This window comes from Balaenoptera musculus, chromosome 9 (genome assembly GCF_009873245.2).
Source record: "Balaenoptera musculus isolate JJ_BM4_2016_0621 chromosome 9, mBalMus1.pri.v3, whole genome shotgun sequence".
In the NCBI taxonomy this organism is placed as follows: domain Eukaryota; kingdom Metazoa; phylum Chordata; class Mammalia; order Artiodactyla; family Balaenopteridae; genus Balaenoptera; species Balaenoptera musculus.
In genome coordinates, this window is record NC_045793.1 from 48464760 (window position 1) to 48478592 (window position 13833).

Below are 13833 nucleotides of genomic sequence, written 5' to 3' on the forward strand. Positions count from 1 at the left end.
AGAGACAGAGAGCAATGGAAAAAGCAGTCCAGCATGACAAGGGAGGGAGGAACAGAGCATTAAAGAGTGTAATTGAGATGAATCTTCCTGTAGTCAAAGAGGGTGTGGTGGGCAGAGGCTGAAGGGACTCCACCTTTTTGAGTCTCTGGCAGCTGCTCAGGCAAGGAGTTTATGGCCAACTTCAGGAAATGACTCAAGAAAGAAGGAGAGTTAGCAATGAAAGCTCAGGGTTTTAGAGAGCACTGGTGATGCCATGCTTCAACGACTTTCTTTAGGGGTATTTGAGATTCTGTTAATCCTGGGCTTTGTAAGAGCCATAGGCAAGTTAAGGGTTGGGACTCTGGTCATGGTGGAAGCTGGTGATGCAGTGAGAACAGCAGGGCCCAGGGGCTGTTTGACTCTGGGCAAGTTACTTAACCCTTCTGAGTGTTGCTTTCTTTCTTCCTTCGTAAAATGAGGATAATAAAAATACTTAGGTTGTGGTGAGAAATAAACAAGATAATGTACATAAATAGCATAAAGTTAGTACTCACCAGTTGCCAGTGCTGGTGCTAATGATGACGCTAATGATAATGATGCCTCGTAGGAGGTAATGGAGGTTCTCAGCCTTGTCTGTATATCATATGCACTCGGGAGCTTTTAACAACCCACTGCCTAGGAGGCATCTCATCCATTAAATAGGAATTGCTGGGGGCAGAATCCAGATATTAGCCCTCTAATACCTCCCCACTGGATTCCAACGTGCAGTCAACATAGAGAGCTACTAGTTAAGGGTAACACCTCTGGAAAGCAGGGATAACTTATTAGGATCAAATGCCTCTAAAAGTATTGTACATTAATTAGGCAAAATTTTAAGAGATAGCATTTCAATGTGATGAGGATTGATCCACAGGAGTCATGGGTGTGGACCTACCCATTCATACAATCGTTTAACGGACGTTTACTCATACCCTTTATTTATTTCCATCTGGCAAGTCCCGGGGGATTCATAGATGAACAAGAGAGGGAAACCATTATTGGGAGTTAATAATCAAGTGTAAGAGCTAAGCAAACAAATCAACCCCAAACTTGAACAGTGGTGGCTTCAATGATAGGCGAGTCACAAAGGGATCTCAACTATTTTTATCATGGCTAATTTCCTTTAAAAAGAAGTACTGAAATCAGTACATCAAAGTTTTGTTCAATTTGGGTGGTGAGTATGTTGGTAGTTGTCATGTTATTTTTTTTGCACTTTTCTCTGTTTGAAATATTTAAGGAAGAAAATGCTACATTGTGCTAAGTGCTATGATAGGGGTGAGATTGGGATGCAGTGGGAACAAAGAGGAGGGCCACCCATCAGCTAGCTCAGAGTGGGCACGGGGAGGGAAGGCAGAAGGTCATGGAAGGCTTTCAGGAAACCACTGACACTTCTGACATGGGAAGGTGTCACAAGAGGATTTGCATTTTAGAAAGATGAATGGGAGAGAGAGCAGACACATGCAAGCAGGGATATCATTAGAAGACCATTTGCTCCTGATGTGAACTTCGTAAGGCCTAGACTAAGGCACTTCCAGTGGGTCTGGGAAGGAGGATCAGAGACCAGAGACATTCTGCAACAGATTGATAAAACTCAGCTACCAATTGAACGCACAAGGTAAGGAAGAGGAAAGCAGGAATGCCTCATGAGTTCCTGGAGTGGGCTTTTGGGTAGACACAGTTCTCAACACCATTAACTCAGCTACGGCTTTTAGAATGAGCAACAGATTAGAAAAGAAGGAGAGAAGATGCTGAGTTCTTTTGGAGGAACTGGTGCTCGTGCTACACACAAGTGTCCACAGCAATAGAATACATGGCTCAGGAGAGAGGTCCATCCAGAGTATAGATATGGGGCCATCAGTGTACAGTTCATCTCTTGAGGTGAGGGAGTAGATTCAGACAACAGAGTGACCAATACAGAGCCCTTGAACACACCTGCTTTATAATCATGAGGACTGGGGTGAGAAGAAAATCCTTCCAGACGGGGTTGAGAGGAAGCAAAACAGACTAACAGAAGGTAAAATCAGAAAAGAGTTCTGACCCAGCCCAAGTGAAGGTGTCAATATCGAGGAGAAAATAAAAGGTTAAAGAACAGCAACAACATGGAGAAGTCAATAGGATGCCCATGAAATTATCACTCAATAGAGCAATTCATTTGCAGGCCAATGGTGATTACAAAAGCTATTTCAGGACATGAGATTGTAGAAGATAAACTTGTAGCATGGAAGGTACTCATTAAACATTTGTTGGATTGAAATGCACTGGGTTCCTGCCATCATGGGACAGGCCCTGAGCCTTGAGGCAGGGGTAGGAGATGCTGGAGAAGGAATGAAGGCTTTTATTGGGCTTCTCAGTTTGGCTTAGGACCAGGGGTTCTGCTGATGAATCTAGAGAGGAGCCGCCCTTTTGCCAGCCTGAGTTGAGTTTGCTTTTGCCAACATTCTACAGCTCTGATCCATTATCAGTAAGTGTCACCCCTTTGCCATATATAGAAACAGTAAGGGCAAAGAAAACGCACCTTGGGGGCCAATGACTCAGGATGTTTGGCAATGGGATAAATGAGCACTTCACCTTTCCTGCTGATAGATGGAGAGCCCTCAAGACAAAGACTGCTCTCTGGTTCTCCTCATTGGCATTCTCCTCCTACTAGACTTTTGTATAGCTCCAAGCATGCCACTGGTACCCACAACAAACCATTAATTAAAGCTAGCTTCTGGGGCAGGTTTGAAAAGACCAAAGTTGCCACATGGAGCTGGGTGTGTGTGTATGAGAGAGCTTCCCAAGGGAAGAAACCCTGTCAGCTCTCGGTTGCATCTCCAGAGTACAGTGCCTTGTTCCTGCCACCAATAGACATTCAGAAACTATCTATTGGCTGACAGTTGGGAGGAACTGGGGTGGAATCTTCTGGCACTGTGAATTTCCTTAGTACTTTCTTCTGATTTGGGCCATATGAATTGTATCATCTAGGTTCAACCAGACACAGAATCAATACATTTATATATTGAGATTTATTACAAGGAACCGGCTTATACTATTGTGGGAGCTGGCGGAGCAAGTCGAAAATTTGTAGGGCAGGCAATCAGGAAGAGAAGGTCACAGCAGAGTGGGGCTGTGTAGGCATGGCTGAAGCTGTTGTCCACAGGCGGAATTCTTCTCCAGCTCTCTGTCTCTCTCTCTCTCTCTGGGGAGTCTTGGCCCTGCTTTTAAGGGCTTCCAACTGATTAAGTCAGGCCCACCCAGATTGTCCCTTACTTAAAGCCAACCGATTAGTGACTTTAATGACATCTGCAAACCCCCTTCACAGTACATCTAGATTAGCGTCTGATGGAATAACTGGGTACTTTAGCTTAGCCAAGCCGACATCAAAAAAGCCATCACATGGGTTTAAGAATGTGTTGGAGATGCTGTGGATGAGTAAAGAAAATAGGTGGTTGGGTGTGTGCGTGTGCATGTGCGTGTGTGTGTGTGTGTGTGTGTGTGTGTGTGTGTGTGTAGATGGAGCTGGGGGGCGGGCGGAGGGCGGGGAGGTGGGTACCAGAAATGGTGGGACTTCCTTGCTCTCCTTTCTAAATCTGGGGTCTTAGGAAAGTCTGTTTGGGGTGCATTGGTGACTAACATATAGCCCAGGGAAGCCATGACCTCAGCTTCCATCACCTTGACACACTGGGGAAGAGCCCAGTCCAGTGTATTAGGTAGGCGGCGGGCCACCAGATCCACGCCCACCTTGCTTTCTTCCTGGCCAAAGGCACGCGGCTGCTCTGTGTTTTCCCCCCACGGCTCCCCGCGCCGGGTGAATCTCTCCATAGCGCAGCCAGAGGGCGCGCGAGCAGAGGAAAACGCCGCGGGGCTCCAGGAGGAGCCAAGAAGCCGGTGCTGCGACGCCGGCGAATCTGGGGCGGTGACCCGGAGCCCCTGGCACTCATACCTCTCCTTCCCCAGGACCCCTATCTAGGCTGCCACCCTTTCTGTGCATGTTTCAGGGAGGGGCAGACGGGAGTCCTGGGAGCGAAAAGCTAATAGATTCGCTTTCCTTTGTAAGGGATGGGAAGGGGCGCTTGCTGGGGAGGGAGGCGGCGGCCCCAGGACAACTGAGGAGAGACCGGAGGTGTCTCCTGCCTCATTTGTCAAACTGTCGGCCCCTACCTCCTACTCCTGAAACCCGAGGGCAGAGTGTCTCAGTGTTCGGGGCGTCGGAAGGCCCCCTGTCCCGAGAGGAAGGCACCTGGCTTCCGCTCCCCTCCCATGGGTGCGCAAGGACGCCTGGCGCAGGCCAGGTGGCCACGCGCAGCGCGCAGCCCGGCTGCTGCAAAGTTGCAGCCTGGTCTGCATCTCTCTCCTACGTAACTGCCCCTCTCACCAGCAGTGCTACCCCCTTAAAAGTCAGGGGCCCAAGGCAAAGAGGCAGTTCTTTTCTGTAGTTTTGGGAGTTTAGTCTTAGGATTAAAAAGGATGTCTACCGCAGCTAATGTCACCCATCTCTCCTTTCTCTTTCCTCCTTAAAAACGCAGTCTTAATGAAATGCTTTTAAAAGCAATATAGATTTTGAGGGAAAGAAAAATCACTAGAGGACTTCAACCAAGGTTTTAATGCAACGGCATTATTAAAAATAATAACGGGCCTGGGATTTTGCAATTCTCAAGGGTGGATGGTGAGAAAGGACAAATAGAGTAGATCAGACAGTTGGAAATTATAAAGAGTGGCTGCTCTGCTCATAATTTGCACTCAAAGCACTCATAATTCGCACAATAGGGACATTTAAACACTCAGCGAGCCTGAGCAATAAACACATTTCTCACTCAGTCATAACCGAGGTCAGGGAGGGAAGCCGCGGTCTTCTTTTCTTGTCTGATGTAGGAACCTCGTGGCCTCAGCTTATGTGTGGTTTTGGAACACTCTGACAGGAATGAGTGTCTGGGAGACTTCTCAGTTGTCAAGAAGCTTCTTATGTTTCCTAAAGAAACTCAACCTAGATTCATTAAGCCATGTCGCAGAGCAAAGAGAATTAAATATTTTTTTAGGACTGCAGCTAATCCTGAAACTTAAATATAGGGGTAAGAATCCTATATATGAAAGGTCTGTGAAATTTTTACAGGAAATGTGCAAAGATGTTGTGTTTAAATATCCTCAGATGAGAAAAAAAAAATTGGGATTCCACCCCCCCGCAAAACCCAAATGATTTTCAGCCATCTATTCCCAGACCTCTCCTCACAGACTTCAATTAAAAAAAAATAACATCTTTTTGAGTCATTTAGGAAAATATTTATATATCAGTGAAATCAAGGAGATTCTTTGAAAGATGTTGCTAATATATATTCGAGTAAGGCCAAACCTTGTATTTATGCTTTTTTTTTCGTTGAAATTGTAGGCTCACATTAAGGATTTTCCCTCCCTTTAAAAACATCAGCACAGTGCCATAACTTCCTTTATTTGCAATCAGTATATCCCATGGTTAACAAAGAACTTTTTAAAGAAAAAAAAATGTGCCCTAATGAAATTCAGTACTTCTTTATAAAAAAGAAAAAAGGATCTTTTATATGCACTCTTATATGCACTAAATATATAAGCATAGTGTGTACCTGGTAAAGTTGATTTCTGCTGACAGGGTAACTCAGGTAAATCAACATAGAGTCCACAGCACATTACAGGGTACACTTTATTGGGTTTTACCTTCAGGTAAAACTTCTATTAAGAATGTACAAGTGCCTGCATACCCAGCCTGCCTTGTTTTCCACAGTGCTGTATACATAATCTCTTAAAAAAATTTGTTTTAATCAAAGCTTGCTCTATTGAATACATTTAATTGGAATCCAGTGGTTAAAAAATATAAAAATTTACTGCTGTAGAAAAGTTTTGATTAGTACTTTCCATTAGCAAATGTTGTTGAGTAAACCCTCTAACAGTCTATTTGCATTCAGACACGAATTGACTTAGCAAAACAGGTGATGCTTTCAACTGTACAAATATATTATTTCCCGTAAATATTCCTAATGAAAGAGGTGGTCTGTTTCAGAGGAAGTAACTGCAAGGAAGACTTTTAAATAATAATAAAAAAAATCGTTCCCAACCCTGATAAGTACGGGCATGAAGTCTTGAAGGGTGAGTTATTAGGTGTGGAAAGGCAGAGTCTAGAAACCTCTCCCACGTACATTTTAAAGTAAGCTGCCCTAAAGCGTGGCAGAAAGCATCTGGGAAGCACTGCCATTCTCTTATGTCAGAATCTCGCCCTTTCTTCCCCCATCCCCCCCCCAAAAGAAATGAACTCAAATACAAAGAAAGGGTGTTTTATAATGAAACGTTTGGGGAAGATGAGAGTTTATGCTGGAATTCCTTGACTTGATGCTAAAATTTTTTAAATAAATAAAAGAAACAAAAGAAAGAAAATATTCATACTTTTAAACAAAATTAAAATGTAAAATAGGTTCATTATCAGAATTTTTGGATTAATCTTCCTTTGATATTTAAATAGCAATTTGGACTTCATTTGTTAACAACAAAAATAGAAATAAAATAAGACTCAGGTTTGAAGGGGCATTTTTGGTGCCCCTGTCCCATTTATGATTCCCCAATTCAAGAAGGACTGCATTTCTCTTCAGTTGTTTGTCTAAATCTGGAATCAAGATGGGAATAGTTATACCACTGGCTATTTTCTAAGTAGCAAGTCAGTGTTAGTGTTTCATAGATGACAGACCTCTGACTTCACACAATGAAACCTGCAAAAACCCCATGTGCCATGGCCAGAGGTCTGAATCTAGACTTTTCTGGTACATCATTTCAGACTATTCTTAGAGTTGAGTGCATAAATATCTTCAATTTTTTTTTTCTTTTAGTATTGCTATGTTTTGGTAAATTCCTAGCTACTTAATGCTGTGTGTGTGTGTGTGTGTGTGTGTGTGTGCGTGTGAGATGGGAAGGGGGGCAAAGAAGACAGAGCAACAGGGGGAAAGGAAGAAAAAGAACTGGGGAGGCAGAAAGCCTCTGCTTTGGGATAAGAATATTACATGTTCTTTTCTACTATCTTATTCACAGTGAATTTAAAGAAGGATATTATTTAACGAAGTGAATCCCTCCTTTCTTTTTCCAAATTGGTCACAGTTATAGAAGACTATTCTGTTTCATTATTGTTTAGATGTAATGTTTCTATGGCTTATACTGTGTGCATGATACACACACACACAACTTTTCTTTCTCTTTGAATATCATCACTGTTGGCTGACAATGAAATTGTGAATAACATCTTATTCTTTGTTGCATCCCAACGTTCTTTATTTGCAAATTTGATACCTCTATATAATTAATGTAATTCAATGAGCAGCAAACAATACCAATTACAATGCTGTGCATGAAAAGAATGTTACACCATAAGAATACCTTGCAGGAAAGTGACATTTCTTATTAGAATTATTTGATTTGATTAGGATGAAAAGAAAATGTTAGTATAATCTAATCAAACAGTAAGCAGTCAAGAGAAGCAAAATATGTAAAAGAATCTCAATTTTCAGATGAAATGTATTTGATTACTATTCGTTTGACGTTCTACTACCAGTTTAAATTTTGTTAATTAAATCTCAAGTTATATAACCTGTTAATCTTGTAGGTTAATCAGCAGAAGAAATTTAGTTCAAAGCCTGACTAGAATGCAGTTGTATTATCAGTACTTTTCAGTATAAAAGGAACCTTTTTCACAGTGTTACTTCCAAGTGAATTCGACAGAATGACTATTGATAACTTCCATTTGTAAGAAATAGCCTTATTTGCATGTAAGGAATGAACTGTAAGTGCATTATAGTAAAGTAATATGAAATGTAATAATAATAATAATAACAACCCTTTTGTCGAGCACCTATGATGTCTTGCACTGCACAGAGTGGGCTTACATAAGAATTAAGAAGGATGCGGTTTGTCCCCTAGAAGACACAATCCAAGTGGCTCTTTTACGAAAGTTAAAGAATTACTTGTTGTTTAATAGGTCTTTCTTAATAAATAACTTTCCAAAGATAACTTCCATTCAGCTCCTAAAGACTTTTTACAAATTCTGAATTTATGGGATTTGAATTAATAAAGTGTTTCTATAACATTTCCAAAAACTGTTTAGGTTGAGAATTTAAAAACACCCTGGATATGTGGTCTATTCATTCTTTATTGCCAGCCTTACATCTTGAATATCTCTTTATCACCTCTAGATTTTTTTGCACTGTCTTCCCCCGTAAAAGTGTCTTTGAGGGCAGACACCTTCCTAGCCATCCCAGAATCTTCAGTGTTGAATGACAGAATGAGATAACACAGTTTAGAAATGTGCTAAGAATCCACATTTTAAGGAAAAATATTTTAATTGAAAATCTCATTATTTTTAGTACAAAGTAATAGATATCCTGAATTAAAATAAAGTCACACCATAAATAAAAGTGTAAAGAAGAAAATAAATATCCCTCATAATTCCACCCAAAACTCAGGCATAAGCACTGTTCCATTTTGACACATACACTATTTTGACATATGTTTGTCCAGATATTTTTCTGTGGATCTACATGCACCTTTAAAAAAACCAAAATATGCATTATACTATACAGTCTAATCTACTTTTTCACTTAATGTATCATGAGCGTCTTTTGCTATGGATAAATACAGAAGTCATCGCCATTTTAAAAAGCTTTCGAGCATTACACCATACAAATATATCAAAATTAATTCAACTGACTTTCCAAAGTTAGCCATTTATGTTGCTTTCAGGGTTTTTTTTTTTTTTTTTGGTATGAAATGCAATTTTAAAACAGTGACTTTTAAAGATGAGATGTGCCTCATCTCTCCCCAGAAAGGACCAGTTTAAAAAACTCCATGCAAACAATCAAGAGGCCATTTGTGGCCACATCATTGTTCTGTTTTCCTAGATTGTTGCAAGGATCTTCTTCCGAAGGTGTATAGTTCTAAAGTAAATTCAATTGCTTTAATGTTTGGAGTGTCGAGAAAAGAAATCATGGAACACATGGGTTCTGCTTGCATTCCTCATGAGTCTTGGATTAAGATAATCTGCCTGTACAGAAAACATAGCACTAAGCAAACTTACACCAAATGATCAGAAAATGCTGACAGGGGCTTCCCTGGTGGCGCAGTGGTTGAGAATCTGCCTGCCAATGCAGGGGACATGGGTTCGAGCCCTGGTCTGGGAAGATCCCACATGCCGCGGAGCAACTAGGCCCGTGAGCCACAATTGCTGAGCCTGCGCGTCTGGAGCCTGTGCTCCGCAACAAGAGAGGCCGCGACAGTGAGAGGCCCGCGCACCGCGATGAAGAGTGGCCCCCGCTTGCCACAACTAGAGAAAACCCTCGCACAGAAACGAAGACTCAACACAGCCATAAATAAATAAATAAATAAAATTAAAAAAAAAAAAGAAAATGCTGACAATTTGAGATTTCAGCGAAACCTCAGATTACTATAAGAAAAAATCTATTTCTAAAATCAATTACCTTTTATGCAGGCAGCACTGACGAAGTTTAAGAGAAGTGAAGAAAAACCTATTCTTTACTTAGAAATGATACATGATGGATATAAGGGAGTTTTCAAAAGAATTAATGTTTTTGAGGATGTCCAAATCACACAATGATTGCTTAAAAAATCAAGAGAGCAAAAAGAAAAATGAATGGCTAGAACATTTCACTAACTGCCTTTATTCTTTATCTCATCCTACAGGGCCTTGGAAGAATAACAGAACTGCTCTACCCTTTCTGCTCATTTCCTGTCACAGGAGATGTGATTTTTCAGTGGTGGTCTCCCTTATCATTCACCTATGGCTGCTAGATCAGAAGATTGACATTATCTAGAAATCTATGAAGTAAAAGGCGTCCAAGACCCAGTCCCTGGGGATGGTGTGCCAATAAGGGTACAAAAAATAAGGGAAGTGAGAATCTCTCATCAGAACTCTGTTCATTGTGTACAGAAGGTTCTAAAAAGAATAGGAGTGTTTCTGAGTGTCCCTGACTGAACATAAATTCTAGTGCTTCTATGGAATTTTCTTATTTCTTTGACATCCAGCGATAGGCTGGATTAAAACCCTTAGCCCTAAATGAGAATCCAGCCTTCTGTGGGGTGAGGAAGGAGGCTGAGTTCTCTCTGCCTCGCTGCTTTCTCTCTCCATCATCTCCACTGACATACTGCCTGGTATGTCAGGCCACATTTGGCTTGCCCTCATGAGCATTGTGACTGTAGCCCAGGGTTGTCTGAATAACATCTTTCTCTGTCATATTTTGATAGTTCCCTACTGTTTTTCTAACACAGATGAGGAAGGGTGAGCTTCTGAGGGGAAGTTACTCTTTCTTTCCTGAGATGCTCAGGGGGGACGAATATGGGCCAGGGTAGGGTGAGGACCTGGCTGAAATCTTGGCGAGAGCCTGCGAGGGGATCCCACCTGGAAGCTGACAGAACACAAGGTCCTGGTCTAAGCTGTTCTGCAGGTGTAAGCAGTTGTCTCCCAGTTCCAGCTGATCTGGCTTTAGTGGATGAAATGGCGTCTTTCCCTTAGGAACCTCCATTCCTGAAATTTCACTCAAGAGATATGCTGCTTGTGATAACAGGGTGTCAGAGAAGACAGCTTTTTACACGAGTCCTTGGGTGACCTCCGACACAGGAGACATACCAAGAGCAGGCTCCTGGGAGGACAAGATCCCCTCCTTGTTTGTGGCGACCACTCGTGCCCCGCGGAGAGCATGGAGACTGGTGTGGGGAGCCCGGCCCCCTGGCCTGGGAGCGTATGGGGAAGAGCTGATGTGGGCGGCAGGGCTGCCGACGCGGTTATTTATTATTTCACTGAATTACTGCTGAGTGACAAGGGCTCCTCGCGTCCTAGTGGGCTGGCATCCGTGGAACATATTTTTAACGTGAATCGCAAAAGAAATAACAGAAATATGAAATGGCTAATTAGAGAGCCATTTCACAAAGGTCCTGCCTGATGACAAGTTTTTTGGTCAGTGTTGCCATTTGCTAATTTCCAAGTGGAGTGAAATCAGAGTCCATGAATCCAGGACTGAAAGCTGGGGCTGGGGCTGGATGAGGGCAGGAAAAGAAGACAGAAGGCTGAGCTATTCAGTCTGTTTTCCCGCCTTCCTAATGTATTGGGTGAGTTCATTTCATTTTGGAAAGCTCTATGGGGCACCTCAGTGTTTGGTGGGAGGTGTGGACTTATAGTCACGTAGCAAGTGATTCTAACCTACTCTGCTATTTCTAAGACTAAACTAGTCCCCGCTTAATGTAAAACTCGATGCCCTTAGCTGATTTTTCTCCCTCTTTCATATTAACCATGCGTAAAAACTTGAGTGACTCTTTCCCTACAGTGCAGTGAAGTATTCGCTGGGAGATTTTAAAAGCCTTCAAAGCAGGTAATCATGCCTCTGGGGTCACATGAATGATGAATACCCAAGTCTTTATTAATCTGTGTGCGCGTATACCTTTAGAATTTATAGCAAAGATGAAAAATGGTTGGAAAGTGTTTTCTCCATTATTTGACAGGCTAACACTTAAACAGCTCCTTTACTTGGAGGCTGGGCACAGGGAAGACAACACCCAGGTAGCTTCCATAAAAGATCTTTTACGCATTAGGAATATTATGAATTGCTGTACTGTTTGCCTTTGACCTACATAAAGGGAGAAGATCAGTCCCAGAAGTGGAATGGAAGTACACACGAAACAGCAGAGAACACAAAGGGACTTGGGTTTCTCTTTCATCTCGATATTTATGGGATAACAAGATGACAACCTACGTCATGTTAGGATTCTGTTTCCCTAAGCATCATGTACCTACCTTAGAAGCTCTGTATTTCAGTAAGTGCTTCACTGCACACACAAAAAAACTATCCCCAAACCTAGTGGCTTAAACCAACCATTTTATTTTGCTCACAGTTTTGTGGGTCGGGCATTCCGGAAAGCATTGGTTGGGCAGTTCACATCTGATCTGCATGAAGTCAGCTGGGACTGCTCGGGCTGGATGATCTTTACCAAGACGGCATCTTCATTCACGTGGCTGGAACCCTGGGCTTCTCTCCTCCTCCTCCTCCTCCTCCTCCTTCTTCTTCTCTCTCTCTCTCTCTCTCAATCTCTCTCTTCTCTTCCTATGGCATCTCATACTCTAGGGCCTCTCTATGTGGATGTGCCTTGGCCTTCTCACAGCACAGTGGGCTCCTGGGGAGGCACACGTCTTACATGGGGGCTGGCTTTCAAGAGGTAAGAAGTGAAAGAAGCCAAGCCAGTGAAGGCCTATGCCTGGGGCAACCTCAGTGTTACTTCAATGCAATTCTACTGGTGAAAGCAGTCCCAGGGCTTATTCACGTTCAAGGAGTGTGGATACAGATTCCCCCTTTTAACGGGAGATGGCCAAGATCATGTTGCAGAGGGGTATGTGGGATGGGAGATACTGTTGTCACTTTTAGAAACTATAATCTGTCGCAGTGAAAAATAAAAGTCTAAAGGCTATGCTTGAGAAAGTTTTGTTGTTGTTAAGACATAACCTATAAAGTCTTCATTTTCCATTCCGATATCCAGGGTTGAATTTCTGTCGTAAATCCTGCTTCTTTGGAATCCGTGCCCATTGGGAATCTCCATGCAGGTCACCCCTTCTCAAGCATCCCCTCCTCTGTGAAGCACACCAGGCAGATTGTCATGCCTCTTCCAGGGCTCCAGCGCTGGGCTCACCTCTGTTATATCATCTGTCAGCCTGTTCTCCTGCTACCTGCCCATCCTCATTGATGGTCTGTGAATTGAGGCAAGAGCTGTATTTTATTTATTTCTATGATTTTTAACTGAGTGTTTATTATTTTAATTTTAGCTCAGTTGAATTATGTTGATTGACTTAATAAATGAATAAATGTCACCCTGATTCCAGGAACTTGGCCTTGTAGGTTCACTAAAGAACCAGTAAAAGAAAAACCTGAGGACAAGGCCAGGAAGACTTCTTCCTCCTTGGAATCTGGGGTTAACCAAGTCCACACCTTCCTCAACTGCTAATACCACTGATGAGAGAAGTTGAAGAACTGCAAATAGCAGCTAACTAGCCTATTTATTTCTAGAATATAGGATTTAATTAGACACATTCTCTTCAACAGCTCTTACCAGTCAAAGGATTAGAGCTGCTCTGGGTGCCAAGCACAAGCTCTACAGAGGAAATGATCTGGAAGAAAAATAATTTTCTCCACCTCGAAAATAGGAGTAGGAAAAATATGAAAACAAATATTTTTGGTCTTATATTTAGTAATTTTTAAATTCCATACTCAGGTCTCCAGTGCCTATTTCTTTCCTTTAGATTGAATGTCATGTTTACTCAGAGGATTTTAATTTAATTTGGGGGATGTTTTAATCCATTTCTGCAGTTTATCACCTTTGAGGTTTGCCCAGTGTCTAGAATGAAGAGTGTATTTGCTAAATTGAGGAAAATGTAGACAAATGTTTGTGCTTGCTAGTTGGTAAACAGATTGAGATGCCCAGATCACAAGGCCAAGTTGTCAGTCTGCTCTAGGCAGTACCCTGCAGCCACGTCTGCGGGATCACGAGAGGGTCTAACCCAAGTGGAGACTTAGGAAGTTCCTCCCAACTTCAACAACAATTCACGTGCTTATCTGGCAAAGATTGTTAGACTGAGGCAACTGTTGGGTCAGAATCAGAAAATGGCTGATTTGGGAGAAAGTGACTCACTGAATCAAAGGGATGAAAGCACTATTAGTGTAGAATGCAAACCAGGGAGCCCAATTTGACGGTCTAAAGGAACACATCTGTGTGGAGTGGGAGTACAGAGCTCTGCTGGACTCCTGGAATGGCTCTCCCAACGCAGAGTTAATGCCC

At 42.3% G+C, this 13833-nt stretch overlaps 1 protein-coding gene across 1 annotated transcript in view; it reads left to right on the plus strand.

The window, feature by feature from the left end:
- The window catches only part of TRIL (TLR4 interactor with leucine rich repeats), an 87271-nt gene extending 76429 nt beyond the window's left edge, over positions 1-10842 (plus strand). The window contains exon 3 of the mRNA XM_036863174.1: positions 9700-10842. The gene's annotated coding sequence lies outside the window, so the exon portion shown is untranslated. The remainder of the gene's footprint in view (positions 1-9699) is intronic.
- Positions 10843-13833: the final 2991 nt, after the last annotated feature.